Source organism: Elgaria multicarinata, chromosome 3, assembly GCF_023053635.1.
Source record: "Elgaria multicarinata webbii isolate HBS135686 ecotype San Diego chromosome 3, rElgMul1.1.pri, whole genome shotgun sequence".
Classification (NCBI taxonomy): domain Eukaryota; kingdom Metazoa; phylum Chordata; class Lepidosauria; order Squamata; family Anguidae; genus Elgaria; species Elgaria multicarinata.
Window position 1 is genome coordinate 114,068,148 of NC_086173.1, and position 19,751 is coordinate 114,087,898.

The following is a 19,751-nucleotide window of genomic DNA, read 5'->3' on the forward strand; positions in this document are numbered from 1 at the left end:
AAGGTGGTCAAGGTGATGTACATGAAGCTCTCCCCTGCCCCACCCATTTTACTCATAAAACCCTGTGAAGTGGGTTAGTCTGAAAGATAATGACTAGCCCAAAGTCACCCAGTGAGCTTGTTGGTTGAAAGGCATTGATTTAAAGCCAGGATTCCCCAGTTCTAGACCAACAGTCTAACCACTACACCACACTGGCCCTCTCAAATGTGCCTGCCAAGCCAGGACCTCAAGCAATCACTCGCCATGCAGACACGCTCGATTGCTTCTGAAACCAGAATACTTCTGGAGCAAAGAGGCTGGCTGCTGGCATCACTTTACGAACATCTTTTAACCCAAAGCCTGCCCTTTTACATTTCAATCTTATTTTGCTGCAAGTTGGGAGTCCCACAGAGCAGGACTACATTGATAAGAGCTGACTTAGTTTTCAGGGAGCCCCATTGAGTTCTGTGGGACACTATCTGTAATTTAGTACACTACTGGGTAGGAAAAAGATAACTCGATCCCAGATATTGGGACCCCCCATCCTGGGGAAATAGACAGCTTCAGTTCACACATATCTTCCCATACATCATATTGATGTTTTCTTCCCTAGTATATTCACAAGTGCGGTTCAGTCCTGAACTAGAACCCAAGAGAAGCGGGTTTTAAATTCTCACTCAACTATGAGAGAGATTCTGATTTGGACCTGAGGCAATGCGGGTACCCGCTGAATTAATCCAACCACTGAATTGGGGACTGAAATCAATCTTGTCTTCAGAGCACAACCCTAGTAGCTTGTGACACTGTAGCTTGTTTTAGCCTAAATCAACATGGCATCGCCTTTCATAGTCAGTTCCTCTTCATCAGATTATCACTTTGGTTGGATCACTGAAACTGGATCTCTGAAATGACAGACAGGGACATCAGTGCATCACATTTCATATGACAGCCAGTGTGATCCAAGGGATTGACCAGGAGGGGACATGCTCCTGGCTCAACCATCTCTACAGATGTGGACATACTAACAGAGCTACTGCAGAAGCAGACTTCTCTGTTCACTGCTAATAGCTAAGCAGGTCTGTGCGCACAGGGGAATGTGCTTCCACAGATGCTTCTGCACTAATCTGAGTGTGAGTAAGGTCTTGTGCATTCAGGGGAGGGTTGCTCAGTGGTAGAGCTCCTACTCTGCATGCAGAAAGTTCCAGGTTCGATCCCTGGCATTTCCAGGTACAGCTTGAAACTCTCCTGTCTGAAACCCTGGAGAGCTGCTGCCAGTCAGTGTTGACAGTACTGGGCTAGGTGGACCTGATCACTGTATAGCACTCTGCAAACCTTGGAGTTCTATAGGACTGATGAAAATGTATATACAAGTAGAGTCTAGTTCCTTCAATTATATCATTCATGATGTGGGGAAAAATGCTGAATGAGGTTATTCTGATTGTGGCTTTTCCCACAGGAAATCTCAACTGCTTTGCACCTCAACAGAACACACCCATACGTCCTAGTAGATTTTCCTCCATGGTGCATCTACCTGGAAGGAGCTTCTTTATAGAAGCTGAACTGTTTGTGTGCTGCTTTCTGTTTAGGTTTATATGGCTTAGAATTGCCTTGGGCCCGGAGAAACATATTTTTTGGATAGCTTTTAAAGAACACTCATGTGCTTTGAACTTTTCCTTCCACAGGCAAATCCTAAATTAATATACACCAGTAATGATAGTTTGCAGGAGCTAGTGCACTTTGTTTTGACACATACATTTCCTGAGTAGGTATATTAGTATTAATAAACAGTTTAAAGCTGTAATTCGATGCCCATTAAGTTGGGCGTAAGCTCCATTCAATACCATGGGCCTTATTTCTGAGTATACATGAATAAGCTTAAACTGTGTTAAACAAAATGAGCAAGACCACTTTTCAAGGCACGTTCAGCAGAAAATACCCCCAAGGGTAATTGCCTCACCCCATTATTTAAGACGATTCTAGAGTGGCCCAGTGTAGATGTTTGCCTTGTAAGGTGAAATATTGTGATAGATTCTGTGTTTATACTACCTAAGACAGGCCATCAATGACTAAATAATTATTTGTAGATTGCTGTTTTCATTGCAAACCATGCCCAAAGTGGTTCACAACATCAGAGTGGAACCCTGCAGAATTAAATATAACATTTCAAGATAATTTGGGGGAAAGGAATCCAAGGAGAGGTAAATGTTTACTTTTGGGAGGGGGTCATGCCAGCTACCTTGAAAATGGTGGTGGAGCACCCCTTCCTCAAGCGGCCCACCCTAGACCCAGAATTGTGTAATAACTACCACACAGTTGCATATATTCCCTTTTGGGGCATGAGAGGGTGACAGCCACTTATCTAGTTCAGGGCCTTAGCTAGTCCGGGTGAAATCCTGGGGCGAACCCTGGGATCATCCCTGTGCATCCACATGACGCACAGGGGATCCCAGGATCAGGGAGGGATGATCCCTCCCTTGCCCTGGGATCTCGCCCTCCACTTTGGGCCCACTTTTTCCGCTGTCCCGGGCTGAACGTGTGGCCCGTTGCCACGGCTTGACCCAGCTCCATGCGGTTACTTGCGCAGAGCAGGGAGCTGCACATGGAGAGCAGCGCTCCTCAGGAGTGTTGTGCCCATCGGGGGTAGGGTGGGGGGAGCAGGGAAATTAAGTTAAAATTTTAAAAACCTTACCTTTGCAAATGACCATTCATGCGCTCCATCTTATTTAAAAAATAAAAAATGGCGGGCGTGACACCTCTCCTCCTGAGGTCGTCGCGCCTTACATGTAAATGGAGGAGGGATCTCGCATTAATCACAATGCGAGATCTTCCCTCTTCCATCGTAGAATAGAAGGTAGGTCTAGCTATGGCCCAGGAGTGGGAAACTTCTGGCTTCCAGCTGTTTGGACCTACAACTCTCATGATCCCTCACCATTGGCTCTGTTGGCTAGTGCTGAGGGGAGTTACAGGCCCAAACATCTGATGGGCCACAAGTTGCCTATCCCTGATCAAGATCCACTTCAAGGTGACTTCAGGGCTATTTTTGGCATCATTTTTGGTTGCTTTGAAGCAACTGACACTGACCTACCCTGCATGGCTACTGCAATGATGATTTTGGACCCTGAAATGCTATATACATTCTTATTGTTAGTATGACATTTCTCATGCAAGTATATCCTGCTTGCAGTATCCCTGCATAATACTCCTGTTGCAAGAATACAAACATATATTTCACTTCTCATTTTTCATCTTGCCAAAGAACTCTTTTCCTGGCGGGCAGCCCCTCTTATATTTTCTCCAGGATCCATATTACAGAAGTGGTGGCTGCCCACTTTCTGCTGTAGTGGAACAAAATTCCTTCAAATGCCATCTTGGTGGAGATTTTGGCCATTTCTACACCTATCTTTTTTTCCTGGATTGCCCCAGGATAATCCCTGTGCATCTAAATGACACACAGGGGATCCAGAGAACAGACAGGGACGATCCCTACATTTTCCTGGGATAATCCTTAGGTGTAGAAAGGGCCATCGCTTTTGTCACTCAAGAACTGCAGAAAGAAAAGAAAGAAAGAAGGACTCAGTTCTAAAAACCAAGCAAAAAAGGACCAGACAACAGACCAAGGATTTGGGCAGTAGTAGGTGGAGGTAGGGATGTACAGATTGTGTCAGAATCCATTCTGACTGTGTTTCGCAGGTTGTCACTCAGGCATCTTTCATTCCGACACTTGCGCATCGATGGAATCAGATTTTTTGTATGAGGATTTCATTCATTTGCAAACATCCGTTTGCAGTATTGTGCATGTGCGTGAATGTGCATTACTGCAAATGCGCACTGGCTCAGGTGGGCATTTCTGCAAAAAAAAAAAGTTTCTTTAAAAAATGGTTTGCAACTCTCCAGAACCTGCACAACTCTGAAAAAGCCACTCTGCTTCAAATCTGCAGTTCGATTCAGAGAAATCCTGTCTCATTTGAATGTGTTGCAGATTTCTCCACATCCCTATGTGGAGGAGGAAGACTTCAGTAGACCTGGGTTGGTGGAGAGCCCTGTGTAGCTTGCTGGGATCTAGTAGCTATCAGCTGAGGGTTGCAGCTCATTGACATATGCAGATGGAAGCACATGAACAGGAGACGCCAGCTTTTGCTAACCAATGGAGTTAAGTGAATGCTAAAATAGGCCCTGAGTAACACTGCCCACATGCTGATATGAGCATCAAGATGGGAGCACATTACACCACTTTCAAATCTCTGCATTGCCTGCCAGTGAGCTAATGGGCCCAATTCAAGGTATTAATAATTCAGTACAATGCCCCAAATGGTCAGGGCACTTGAAGGTAATTGAAGGACTAACTTCCTCTGTACTGACCAGCCTAGGATTTAAAATTGTCCAGGGAGGCTTTTCTTGTGGTGCCTCTGAAGAATATGCCATTTGAAGCAGAGGTTTCCACCCCTGTGGAAACTCCCTGCCAGTAGAGATCCAGCTGCCCCCCATGCTGTTGTCATTCAGGCACCAGTTGAAGATATTTTCATTTGCACAAGCTTTTGGGGGTGAAGACAAGTTTTCTCTGTTTTGTGGTATGGTAGTGATTTTTATTGCATTTTCTTGTGCATTTGTACTTTAATGGTATTCATGCATTAAATTATTTTTATATGGGTTGTTAGCCACCCTGGGCTCCTTGAAAGGAAGGGCAGGGTATAGATATAAATAAATAAGGGCAGTTCTGGGAGAGATTACATACCACAGGAGCCCCAGATATCCAGGTAAAGAAAGAAAAGTTTCATTTTAAATTAGAATCCAAGACTATCCCACAAATCTTATTGGTTGGTGGTTCAGGACAGATAAAAGGAGGTACATCTTCACAGAGCACATTATGAAACTATGGAATTCACTTCTGCAAGATGTAGTAACGACCAGCAATTTGGATGGCTTTAAAAGAGAAATGGACAAATTCATGGGGTGGGTGGGGGATTGCTAGACCGGATGGTTCAATTTTACCTCCAGCATCAGAGGCAGTACACCTCTAAATATCACTTGCTGGGGAACATGAGTGGGAGGGTGCCGTTGCACTCCTGTCCTGTTTGTGGGCTTCTCAGAAGTAGCTGGTTAACCACCATGGAAACAGAATACTGAACTAGATAAGTGTTTGGTCTGATCCAACACAGTTTTTCTTATGGTTTTATGTACCCTGAGTAAGTGTACTCATTTCTCCTCTCCTGCCAGACAAAGGCCCTTTCTACACCTAAGGGTTATCCCAGGAAAATGGAGGGATCAAGTCTGCCTGCTCCCGGGATCCCCTGTGTGGCATTTGGATGCACAGGAATGATCCCGGGATATAGGGCTGGTGAAGACAAGCCCAAAGACACTCCCCACAATTGATGTGAAGATGGACCTTTGCTCTGGTCCAGCAGAGCCCTTGTTATGTTCTCTGTAGCTCACTGTATTCTACAATAATGGTAAAGGCCTGCCTTCTTTTACCCCTGAACTTTCCGTTAAAGTAGCTTCCCATTCAAACCAAGGCACTTTGTCTAAGGATGAACATACACTTTGGGAAGTCAAGGCAGGCTCGAATTTGTTACTTCCACGCAACGGCAAGGCAGAACTTAACCTCACCCTGCTTCCAGGTGCTGGTGCAGGCAGACTTCCATGAATACCTAACTAGCAAATAATTGTGCTCTGCAGAGAGGGTAACTGCTAAGGAACCACTCCCAGCCATTCATCATTTGCTTTTGATTTATATCCATGAAAGGAGACAAACAGTCCTGTTCTTTCTGAATATATTGCTTTTGAAAACAGTAAGAAGAACACAGCTGTTGATGAAAGGAGTATTTGTCTACCACAATTTACATTTATTTCATTCATAGAGGCCTTTCCTCCTCTTCTGTTTTGTCTTTCTTTACTTTCAGCTGCACTGCCAAGTGTGTCAGGATCTCATATTTTTATTCTATTCTTCTGTTCTGTTCTGTTCAGGTACCTTCCCTACTGTATTCAAATTTAGAAGAGAGTAAACCAGAGGAATTGTTCCTGTCTTTGTGTTTTCAATCCAGTCCAAACAACTTTTTCAGAGTCGTTTTCTCACAGGTAGGGAAGGGGTTCATTCCATTTGCTTTTTAATGCAAACTTGCCTAATATCAAAAGTCCCCAAATTTTGCAATGCAGTTTTTCAGTTTTTTTAAAAAAAGTGCATATAAAATGTGTATATTAGGAAAAAGAACAAAAGTATATTATATCTGGGCATATCACTTGCAAAAAAATGAATGCATTAGGCAAAAACGTGTACAGTAATGCATATGGCAGAATAAATATGCATGAAAATATGTATGGATTTTTCTGCAAACTTTTAGAAAACTAAATGTTCAATCTGAGGTGGAAACAAGATGAGCCAAATTGATGACAGAAAAAATGAGACATGGAGAGAAACTGAGATTGACAGATTAAACCATCCTTATTGACACACGTCCAGTGACCACTGGAGGCTTTGCACTAATGGAAAGCACTTCCATGGATGGAAAACAGGACACCAATTTTTGACCTCCCTCCTACCTACTACTACAGCACTCCTTGCTGTATCCCATAGTGCTGCAGTGGTTCTCCCAACCCTCAAGAGCAGCTTGAAAGTGGAGGGAATGGGGCTATCAGAGCAAACCAGTAAAAATCAGGTGCCCAGCATTGTGCTACGTGCTTTCTATTTCTTGCACAACCACCATTAGATACAAACCACTCTGTTTGCATAGTACAGGCTCATAAAATTGGGAGTGGCTGCAAAAGACAACTTAGGGAGCCGAAGAAGTAGAGGAAACCCCACAGAAAAAGTAGAGGAAAATGCAGCAAATTTGACTAAAGGCCTTAGCTAGACCTACCTGTTAGCATGCAACGGAGGAGGGAAGATCTCGCGATATGTTTATTACGAGATCCCTCCTCTGTTTACATGTGACGCATGGCAACCTCAGAAGGAGAAGCATCAGGCCCGCCATTTTTTCATTAAAGGGCCAGCAGCGCATGAACGCTCATGCGCAAAAGGTAAGTAATTATTTTAATTTAAATTATTTCCCCCGCTTCCCCCACCCTACGCTCGATGGCCGCAGTGCTCCTGAGGAGTGCTGCACCCCATGCGTGGCTCCCAGCTCCTCGCGAGGAATCATGAGGAGCTGGGTCAACCTGCGGCACCCAGCCAAAACTGGGGCTAAAGGGAAGGGCGAGATCCCAGGGCAAGGGAGCAAGGGAGAGATCATCCCTCCCTGATCCCGGGATCCCCTGTGTGTCATGTGGACACACAGGAACAACCCCAGAGATCACCCCAGGATTTTGCTCCATCTAACTATGGTCTAAAAGAGACATCCCTCTTGATCCGAGGAAAATTGTAATGAGCAAAACCTATCCATTGGTAAATTAGATTAGGCAAAACTTCATGCCACCAAATGTACAATCTATTTGCAGCACTTAATGATTCAAAAGTAGGGATGTGTGAGGAAATCATTCTGACAAGTTTGTTTGTTTTTACAGATTTACCCAATACGCAAATTCCTCCTGGATCCAATTTGTAGTTGAAAATCCGTAAACTTGTAATGGTTTCCACAAAGCAAAACAAAATGTGTTTGACAATATTTGGGAAATAGGCAAAGGAAAAGATGTACAATGTACACACTTTAATCAATGGGTGTTTGCATCCTAAATTGAGTACATAAAAATGTGCACAAAAATGCCTACATTATGAAAAACGTGTACAAATTTCTGTACTGATTTTTATTTTAAAATTGCAAGTTCCTGAGGAAATGGGGACAGAATTGGCCTGGCCCTCATTAAGCCAATAGTCTCAGTGGGACTGAGATTGACGGATCCACCCCTATTCAAAGGAATGGGAATGAGGTGGTGGTGCAAGTATCAATGCTTTGTGTGGATGGGAAAATATCTGTGACCCATCATGGGCCTCCACTGACACTCCACAGTAAATAATATCACAGGATCTCCTTAATGGAGATGGCTATTACAAGTGGATGAGGGGAAATAAAGAGATAAAACATGTAAGTATGGTATCAAATTGGGCCACATTTATTCAATTAGATCTGCAAAGGACTAACCGGGCAGGCAGCTAAACACAGCCAGCTAAACTCTGCCAGCAACTAGCTGGGCTGTTATCGGGCAAAAATATTCCATTCCTGTCATGTGGCATCTGCCAGATCACCACTGATAGGACTGCCTCTTTTGGGGAGAGAAGGCCTTCCCATGTCACCCCCTCCTGGGCCGTAAAACACCAGGTGGGTGAGGTAAGTTGGCCTCACAGGTAACCCTTATCCCCCCACTGGGACAATAAAACCCTCAACAGGAGGCCCTCAGGACTCACCTGTAACCGTCACGGTGCCTCAGAATGCACACCATTCCTGAATTCCCTCACTGTGCCTACTTTAACTAAAATTGCGACCAGTCGACATAACAAAACAAGAAACTTCCAAATAAACCTAGGACACTCCTGTCTTACTTAAAGTGTGGAGTCAGCGAAAAGACTCCCAGCTGGCCAATGAGACTAAGAACCAAATATTCCTACTTGGCCCCCAAAAGGACGACTAGCAGAAGCCCACACTGCATCGAGGGAGGGAGGGAGGCGGGATTCGAAGAGGCTGTGGGCAGGGCCCCAATGACTACTGTAATCCTGTGAACCCCTCCCACAGCTGGTGGCACCACTTTACCTCCACCAGTGGGGGCAAGCCAAGTGTCCCGTTCTCCCCCCCCCCAAACACAATGCCCACCCCTCTCGGCTAGGCAAACCAGGCATATGGGGTGGCACTTCTAGCCACTCATTTTGCTACTCACGTGTGGTAAATTTCTTCCTGCCACTTGGCAGAATGATACAGATGGCCAGCCTAACCCTGAGTGATAGACTAACCTAGGATGAGTTCCATCTGAGCAAATATGGATGGCCAACCATTTCACCAAGTGGTTTTGAACACACCCTATTATGTTACCACTTGGTAAATGGTGATCTGCATTTGTATTTAACCATGCAGTTAAGCTCTTTGAAAGAATAGGATTCTTCACTACCCTGTAGTCCAGCATGTCACATTTTATTAAACCAACCCCTGATTTCCAGTGAATTTAGTTTCTTCACTCCGCATGCCCATTTCTTGAATCAGTCTCTAGCCATCCTCAATCATTGTGAAATAAGAAACCGCTCTTGAACTTCCTTGTGCTTTTATAGCCTGTGGAACAAATGTTCTGGGACAGTTAACTAGTAAGCCTTTGAACTCCTGCCTGGCTAGCGGTCAGTTCACATTTGCTCAAGGATTTATTCCATCCTGCCAGTTCACCTTAAGCAAAGAGAGAATGGGGGAATTCAAAGTATTGTTTGTTTAGGTAGCAGTATCTTTGCAGAGGTCAGTATGCATTGAAACCAAAACCTGCAAATAGAAGCAGATAATAAGCAGTCTTCAGTGGGAAGGAGAAAGGTAGCAGGAGCATTACCCTGGGCATAAAGGACCACAGCAAAAGCCAGCCCAGTTGAAAAAAGAGCCAGGTCTTCAACTCTGGCAAAAGTAAAGAGCAATATCCAAGTAACATACTGAGGGGAAAAGGACAGACTCAATCCAGCTGTAATTGTATGCAATAATTAGTAGCTTTGGTTTTAGAACAGGGGTCCCCATCCTTCTTGGGCCAGTGGGTACATTTGGAATTTTGAGAAAGTATTGTGGGCACTCTCGCAAGATGGCTGCCACGGGGGGCATGCCCATTCGTAAAATAGCTGCCATGGTGGGCATGGGTGATTAAAAACCATTCATTTCATAGAAGGCAACTGGTGAGGCTAAGTGAACCTAAGTCCAAGGCGGGGAGGGGGGGGCTGCACTACAAAACACAATACTGCTCTTTTGAACCCAAATGAAGATGGCGCTGGAAGGCAGCACTTCACTTTGTAGCAGGCTGGACTCTCAATTTTAAAAAAAAACCCATTAACAAATATCAAGAAATAAAATAAAAACAGGGGGCAGAGAGCTGCACAAGTGCCAAGAGGGGTGTCCATGGACATTACATTATTATTTTTATTTTTTTATTTATTTTAGCACTTTTCTCCCACCCTTTGGCCAAAAAGGCTCTCAAGGCGGCTTGCAAAAACATTTCTTAAAACAGTCCCTGCCCAGAGGCTTACAATCTAAAAAACATGACACAAAATGAAAGAGGATTGGGAGGGCGGAGGGGGAACAAATATTAGAAATTTAAGATGTCTCCCATGTCAAAAGTTGCATGAACATCACAAAGTAAGCATGGAAGGGCATCCAGATGTACACAGCCAGCGTCCACCTTGACTGTGCGCACGGAAGTCAGGGTTTGTTTGTTTGTTTGTTTTTGTGGGCAGGGATCTTGTTTACTGAATTGGGACAGCTCTGTGAAATGATGCTCTAGACATTGCAGCATTCATAACATTAGCAATTGTGTGGATTAATTATCAAGACTAAATAGCAGCCATGAGGGGAAATCTACATGGGGACCCTGGCAGGGGCAGAAGGGCTTTGCCTCTCCCCCACTGTCACCTTGATCCAGATCAGGGGTGCCCACACCTGCTACTTGCTCTTTAAAAACCCCAAATTCACGCGGTTGCTCATTGCTCATTCCGTGAATGGAGTCGTGTCTCAGTTGGCCCTCAGTGAGAACACACTGGGAGAAGGAGCCAATAGGTCTGTAGGTCTCACGGTAACAAATTGTTGCTCACTTCTTATTTGAATTTGAAATCTAGCCTGTTTTTGTTGGATGAATTTGAACTTTGTCTCTTTTTTTCCCTTATCTGCACAAAGCATTTGTACCTGGGGCCAAAGTACTGTGATTAATTTTACATGGGGCTGCTTTGAACAGTGTCCAGAAGCTGCAGCAGGTTCTATCCAAAGCATGTAATACTGTTGTATAGGCAGTATCTAGAGCCACCTTCCCCAACCTGGAGCCCTCAGATGTGTTGGACAGCTATGTGGGTGGAGAACACTGGTGTAGATAGGATACTAGTGCTGAAGCAGGTAGATCGGTGCCTGGTTTGTGCCCAACAAGTCTTCAAGGTGCCAACTGCTAGCATAAAGCCCTAAACCAGGGGCACAGAACCTGAGGGCCCAATTCCAATTCACAGACGCTCTCAGTTAAAGCTGCAGGAACTATACTAGAGTGACCAGATACAGAAAAGGGCAGGGCTCCTGCAGCTTTAACTTTTGTGATGAAGAGAGAATTTCACCAGGTGCTGCATGCATAGAAAGGACACCTGCTGAAATGTCCTTTTCTAGACAACTGTTAAAGATACAGGAGCCCTGTCCTCCTTTCTATATGGTCACCCTAACTATGAAAGCAGTATGAAAGTGGCTTATAAAAGGCAGGAGCCACACCAAGCAGGATAGAGTGGCATGAAAGCGGTATATGGTACGTGTCAATAGGCCCAAACAGTTGTCAGTGCACTTCAGTACCACTATAAAGCAGTAGCGTGGCTCCTGCCTTTTATACACTTCTTTCATACCACTTTCATAGTGCGATATCCTGCTTGCTGAAGATTAGGCCTTATTGAGTCCTCTCTCCAGAGGCCTCAGCACTTGAGATTTTCCCAGGAGACTCTGCTCTGAGTTCACTCAGTTGGAGTGCAGGGAGGCCTTTCTCTGTTACATGGAACAGCCTAGTCTGTGCTTGCTGCTTTCAAGGGGTTTGGTGATGAAGACCAATCTCATCTGCCAAGTTTTCGGGAAGGCTTCCTAGGGTTGCCTTTCAATCGAATGTGTGTTGCCCTGTGGTCATTCGATAGTGATTTATGCTAGCATAGCCTTAAATGCCATACTGTGCAACATTTATAGAGACATACAAAATAAATAAATAGGATATAAATCTCTCTTAAGAAACCTTCCAGTGACAAGGTCAGAAGCACTTTTGGGGTGGGTCCAGATCTGCCTTCAGCGAGAGAAAGGGCTCCACTCACGGGATGTCCCACCACCCAATTTTAGGAGGATTCTTCCTCCCCCAACACACCACAGTTCACCCTATTCAGCAGGATCTACTGACTATCTGAGTAGCATTTTCAGGGGACTGGAGGGGATGCCATGGGAAGGAGGGAAGTCCACTTCCACCGGCGCGGTTGATCCATTGTAAATCTGGATCCAACCTTTGATATATGGGGGAAATCACCCCTGAAGCCAAATATATGCTAAAAATTAAGTTGTCAGTCAAAGTGACTCTATATAATGGCAGTCTCAAATATCTGGCTCACTGACTATACAGCCATCAAGCTATTGAAAGGAATGGGTTGCCACTGTATCTCTTTTGTCTTCAATGGCTGCAATAAAACTTTCAGCACTCAAGGCATGAAGATCATCATGAGAGATTTTACAAGCCTCTATACTGTTCCAGAAGAATGAAAACAGAACACCAGTGCAATTGCCTTCATAAAACGTTTAGAATTGGTGGGTCCCCCGAACCATGCCTATGTGGAAATTCCACGTTTGTAGACTTGACTCAGTTTGCAGAACATCTTTTCTGGATTGCAGCCTCCAGCATTCTCTGCAGCTTGAAAATGGAATGGGTTTTTCAAAAGCCTTCGTCTCATTCCAACAAGATGTTATACTTCCTAAGTCAAAGGCAACATTTAGAACTCAGAAGTACATCTCTTAAACTTTAAAATGCGGGAGAACCAATGTGGGATAGTGTCCAATTTGGACATTCTGGCTCAGGCAGTCACTCTTAGCCTAGGATCACTTCACAGGATTTTGTAATAAGAATGAAATCAGGATAATTATGCTAATCAGCTTCAGCTCTTTCAATACTGTAGCAAACAAATATAAATTCATTAATAGCTGGTATTAATTTCATTGCAGTTACGTATATCTCTATTTTTGTGATGGAACTAAAGAAGGCATACACAGGCCTTCACTAGACGAGGGGTTATCCCAGGCTGATACCCGGGATCGCCCCTGTGCGTCCAGATGACACACAGGAGATCCCAGGCTCAGGCAGGAATCAACCCTCCCTGGCCCCGGGATAATGGGCACCACTTTTGTCCAGGTATTTCCTGCGGTCTTATAGCCTGTTCCGCGGCTTTTCCCGGCTCCGCGCAATTATTCGCATGTAGCCGGGAGAAGCTGCACATGGGGTATTTTTTAAAAACAACAACTTATCATTCATCACAGCAGCGCTCCTGAGCTGCTGGCCCTTGGGGATGGGAAATGGCGGGCGTGACGGGTCTTTTCCTTACCTCGTCATGACTCGCGTCTAGCCTAGGGTGAGATCCCGCAATAGCTGCATCGCAGGAACTCCCCTCGTCAATCCCGAACTTTAAGGTAGGTCTAGCAAAGGCCGTAGTCTTCCCTGGCAGTCTCCCATCCAGGCACTGACTCGACCCAAACTTGCTCAGGTTTAGGAGATGGCGGCATTCATGATGCCCTCAGATCATGGCCTCCTTTCCATAATGCAAAAGGCCCTTTCCTCCCTTTACATAAAAAGACTAGTTGGGCCCAAATAAGTCACTGAAATCAGTTCAGTAGGATTTGGCTGGCAATGACAGCAACATTTAGGCAAGTACAACATCTGCCGCAAGAGTAGACAGATACAGATGAGCTCAACACACGCTGCAAAGAGTTGGGTTGACTAAGCAGCCAGCATGAAACACATTATAAACACGCCACTGAAAGCCACGGCGTTCTTCTGTTTGAGTCACCTGTTCCAAGCCCTCTCCTCTCTATTATGTATGTATCATCACTCAGCAGGGATAGTGGCTTTCCAAATGCCTTTCAAAAAGGTACTGCCAAAATGCTAACCAAGTATCTTCCCAATTAAGGACATTATAAATAAGCACCTTCAAAGCCTGTTTTTCCAGTGAGTGGCCTTTGATCAAGCAAACTGTACCTTTCACTGAACAGACTAGCCCTTTAAAAATATTTCAGGCTTTCTACGCACTCACCCTTCCATCAGTCTTGGTTTAATTGGCCCACAGACCTGGAATTTGGTTTAGGGGCAATTCCCATGCCTATTTTTAACATGATGGTTTCATGGTGAATCAACATTTCAAGGGATTTTGCCATGGCAGAACAGGCTTGTGGTTGAGCACACCGCCTGCCACATCCCTCAACATGGTTTGAGGCCCTCCACGAGATGTGTTGGGTCACTCCAAACACCTCTGCACTGTATCAAACTCCCCCAGATTGAAAATGAAACAAGTTATGTTAATCGCACCAGATCTTCAGGATTTAGTCTCATTAAACAAGAAAGAAAGAAAGAAAGAAAGAAAGAAAGAAAGAAAGAAAGAAAGAAAGAAAGATTATCTGAAGCAGAGCTTGGCCAATGGATCCAAATGTAGTTAAAGGAGCCCACTTTCACATTTACTCCAGTCTAGCACATGGAATGTGCACCTGAAAGGAGGCATATATGCACCTGCCCTGCAAGATTAGGAACTGCACAGGGCAACAGGTCCTCTGCATGCAGTTCTGCATGCAGGATGATCTCATCCCTTTTATACATATATAGCATGTACTTGAAGATCTGGAACTAGACATACAGGAGCAGTCAGGTGGTTGTTACTGTCAGCTTTGATATATTCCAAGGATGGAAGAAGAGTGAATGCAGCTTGTGCCCGAAGAGACAATTGGGATAGTCACAATCCTGTATCCAGGTTGGGGGAGCTGATCCCCCTAAATTTCCTGTGCCCCCTTTAATTTCTTTACAAAAAAAATAATTTTAAATTTAAAAGGCCGGCGAGCCAGATGAAATCCCCCCTTACTTTTTGGGTGTCCCCCTCAAAATGTTTAGGCTGGCTACGGGCCTGGACAGTCAGACATCACTAACCACATGATCTGACAGAAAGAAGATGTTTACATGGACCAGCACCTCCACGCCTCTGCTTCATGCCCAGAGCTTAGAATTAGGGGTAGCTCAGAATTAGGGGTTTTCGAACTGCATGTTGGATGGAGCTCACCTGTTTGAGAGAGGCTGGTAGAATTGCCTGGGGTTTTAGGACATTATCTTGTCATAACAACTACTTCTACTCTGGCTGTGTTGTCCGCAATTGTATTGCAAATCACACAGATGAGAAAAGGCTCTCTATGTGTTTTAAATTGAGATGTAAAAATACTTTAATTGCATCTTCAATTCTGATATATATATATATATATATATATATATATATAAAAGAAAAGGAGTGATTTAAAGAAAATATATGAGCAAATATAATAAGAAACTCCATACAGGTGGTGGGCAGGGAGGTGGGGAGCAGTAACCCTTCCCCCCCCCATATTGTATACATTAGGATACTTTCTTGACAGAACATTTGAGGGAGAAGCAGAAGGGGTTGGCTATAGGTTTACTTTTCTGTTCTTTTTAATGTTTCAGAGTAGCATGAAAAACAAAAACAAAATCAGAAGGTTAAGAAATTGTGGGGAATATTTCAGCATTAAAAATAAACTTTTGCTTTGGGGGTGGATGGGGTGGGGACACAGCCTTAAGAGCTCATAATTTTTTTAAAAAAAACTGACACTGCTTTTGGCTTTTCTTACCAGACCTTCCTAGTACATATACTTGAACATTTAAACCTTTGTTGGAGATTGTAGTCTCCATGCTATAGGGCGATTAACTAGCCTTATACTGCAAGTTGTAACTTACCATATAGAAAAGCATATTTATCTATTGGACTTATGCAAAAAGGTCAGGACAGGTAACACTATGCTGATTATTCTACTGTTTTCCAACCTTGCACCATCTCTAACACTCATCTTGCTTCCCCTTTTGAATGTTTATTTTAATTGCAATGTTAAACTTATGTATTATACCTTGTGTGGCAAGTGGCCTTCACCTTTTATTGGAAATATGGTATTGTTTGTATAATTTGATGGTTTTCTCTCCTTTTATTGTAATTGTGGCTAAAACCTACACAGGTTGTCTAATAAACATATATATATATATATACAAGTTTAGGCAGATTTCCCCAAACTGGTGCCCTCCAAATCTTTTAGACTCCAATTCCCATCAGCCCCAGAAATGGTCAGGAATGCTGGGAGTTGTACACCAAAAACATCTGGAAGGCACCAGGTTGGGGAAGGCAGGTCTTAGGCTTTAGCAATATGCCATATGATTTTATATGGGAATGTTTCCTGTTGTTATTCAGTGATCTATAGATAAAAAGTGTGCACAGATGATTTGACATGAAAACAGTCTAATTCTTTTTGGAAAGACTGCAGCTTTAAAGAAAGGATTCCAAAATTATAGACCTGCTGTTTGGGGCAGAAAGCTATAAAGAACCAACACCGATAAACTTGATTGAAATCTTAAACTCCTCTCCCTTCTGACTGTAACATAGCCATGCTTCTGCTTCCAATATATAAATTTGTTAATTTCCCTGTTATTGAAAAGAAGAATTTGAACACACTCCAGTCCCCCCAGAAATGCTGACCTACACAACTGGAGGTCAGAATTTCTGCAATAAAGAACACTGGTCAATATACAAGTGAAGAAAAACGGAACCAGATGTGAATAATCAGACCACAGAGATTGCATTTACTCAGAAGTGCTATTTTAAAGCACACTACATGTTGATCTTCTGTTTTTGTGGCATGATACATTCTTGGCACCCAAAGAGAGCTTCAGTACATTAGGCTAGCCCTTGAAAGAAAGAAAAAAACAACTAATCTATCTGATTTGCTGATGTGGCAAAGATTTCAAGAAATCAAATGGACCAAGTCACTCCTGGTATATTTAGTCTATCCCTTCTCATCCAGTAAAATCTTCCTGGCTTCTAGGTTTTCCCCAGGAAGGATCTTTTAAACTTGTCACATATTCTGCTTTCCAGGTCAGGATGTACACTACTGCTTTAGAATGGTTTTGACAACTGTTGGGACCCAGGACACATTCTATATACCGTTTTCAAACTGCTTTCAAAGTGTTATATCCTGCTTGGTGTAGATCTGGTCCAGGATACAAACACCGGTTCAAAGCTTCTCATTGCAAGTTGACCATTGTATAATATTAATTCAGGTAACTGTCCTGGTACTTTGAAATACACAAGACTGATTCATACAAGATTTCCGAATCCACAGCCCTAGGTTCACTAAATTCTTAATGCAGCATGCAAGACAGTGAATTCATTTGTTGTTGCTGTTGTGGTTTAAAGCAAATGTTGCCAAATGTGAATTCAAAGGCCAGATCTGCACCAAGCAGGATATAACACATTGAAAAGGGTTTGATACATGGGTTTGACACATTCATGGGTTTAACACATGGGTTTGACACATTCAAGGGTTTGACACATTCATGGGCCCATGAATGTGTCATGGGCCCCAACAGTTGTCAGTGCACTTCAATACCGTTATAAAGTAGTAGTGTAGATCCTGCCAAAGGATGAGCCAAAAGAAGCAAAGAGACAGTGAAAAAATTAGAAGACTATCTCATTGGCTCCCAGTATTTTCAGTGCTGCATTGTCAATTTTTGGTGCTACCTGTGGGGGAGAATAAACATTCCTCTACTTCTTGGCCAACTCAAGATGTCACAAGCCTCATTTACACCAAGCAGGATATTGCACTATGAAAGCAGTATATAAAAGGCAGGAGCCACACCAAGCACGATGTAGCGGTAGGAAAGCAGTATAAGGTATGTGTCAATGGGCCCCAACAGTTGTCAGTGCTCTTCAATACCGCTATAAAGCAGTCGTGTGGCTCCTGCCTTTTATATACTGCTTTCATAGTGCAATATCCTGCTTGGTGTAGATGAGGCCACAGTCACACACACACACACACACACACACACACACCCCTGCAGAAAGGGTCACTAACAAGTTTATGCCTTCTACTTATGCCTCCTTTGCAGGGGTGGCATCATTTCCAGCTTTGATCATAGCTCAAGAACACAATCTTATTCATATCTACTCAGAAGTAAGTCCCACTGAATTAAATAGAGCTTACTCCCAGGTGAGCATGCATAGGATTGCAGTCTTAGCCTCTTGACCATAAGACTGCTAGCCTCTCAAAGATATGGCAACTCGATTGGACCATCAAAATCAAATTAATTTGCACTCATGTCCTTCAATTAATATATGAATTTGTTTTTATGACATACCCACTGATTGGCATATTGCATATCTTCAGTATTCCAACTTCTGAAATAATTAATGAAAAATGGCGTTTGCTTCCCAACTTAGGGCTCATCTATACCTAGAGCCCTTTCGAGATGCGGGATGGATGATTGCGAAGTTTCCTGCTTCCATAATTGTCCCTCACAGGGCACACATGAGGGAAGTTTCCCGCAAGTAAAGGAGAGCCATTGCAGGAGGACGGGTGCCCCATAACAGCGGTTCCGAATGTGGATCGGGAGAAGGGGGCAAGACTAGGCAGATGGGTATGCAGCACGGAAAATATATATATATATATATATATATATATATATATATATATGTGTGTGTGTGTGTGTGTGTGTGTGTGTGTGTGTGTGTGTGTGTAATAACTCCTCCAATATGTGCACCAGCACAAATACACAGCAACATGGGGGGGGGGGGGGAGAATAGCTGCTGTGTTGAAGATGTGCTCCTGTGTATTGACGTTCGTGTGAAAAAATACACACAGTTGGCGCCAAAACACGCTGATAACCAATAAAAAAATGTGTCCAAATGGTGTATGGCCACACCTCCAAAACTACTGGACATGCCCCTCACAGCTAATTGGCTGTTTGCCGAGCTGGGACCTCACGCAAACAGCAACAGGTTTGGGAAGGTGGGGGGGCACACCAGCCATGGATGTTGGGATTGTAGTGAGAGAGCCGGTAAAGCCACTACAAATCCAGTCAGCAATATCTCTGTAAAACTGAGGGGTCATCCCCAAAACCCTGCAGGAGTAGGTGAACGTTATGTGGCCCGGTAGGGACAACCTCGGTTTTATTCAGGAATAAAAGGCTGTTGAAGACAAGGCCTTATTTGTACTTAAAGCTTAGGTCTGGTTGATTCCAGACTTAGGCCTTAGCTAGACCTAAGGTTTATCCTGGGATCATCCCGGGGTCGTCCCTGCCTGCTCCCGGGATATCCTGTGTGTCATTTACATGAACAGGGATGACCCCAGGATAAACCTTAGGTCTAGCTAAGGCCTTAGTTTTATTTAAAGTAGATCCATTGAAATCAAATCATGACTAACTTGTCCCATTGATTTCAATGTGACTACTTAAAGCATGACTAAGGGCCTTGCTAGACCTACCTGTTAATCAGGTGAGGAGAAGGAGCAAGGCCGCACTGCAGCTAGCGTGGGCCATCGCCCCTTTCTACACATGAGTTGCGATGGGGTAAGGGAAAGCCCCGTTGCGTCGGCCATTTTAAAAAAAACTTAAAGGGGCCATGTGCACAGGAGCACACCAACGATAAGGTAAGTCTCTTTAAAAAAAAAAAAAGAGTTCCCCACTCCCCCGATTTCCCCCCACACAAGGTCTAATAACCCCCGCTCGCTCACCTGCCCCCTCACTCACCTGTCCCCCCGCTCGCCCGCCCCGCTCGCCCCTCCACCCCGCACTCGCCATGTCCACCCCCGCTCGCCATGTCCACCCCCTGCTCGCCTGTCTTCCACCCCCACTCACCTGTCCACCCCCCTGCTCGCTCGCCCCGCTCGCCATGTCCGATGCCCCCTCCACCCCCCATCCGTGATCTCCCCCCCAGCCCAATAGGCACAGCGCTCCTATGGAGCACTGTGCCCAGTGCACGGCTTCTCCCAGCTACTCGCAAATAAGCGAGCAGCTGGGAAAAGCCATGGAACTAGCTAGACCTTCCGCAGCCCCAGGCTCAGCCCCGGGCTGCAGAAAAACCGGGCCACAAGCGGATCCAG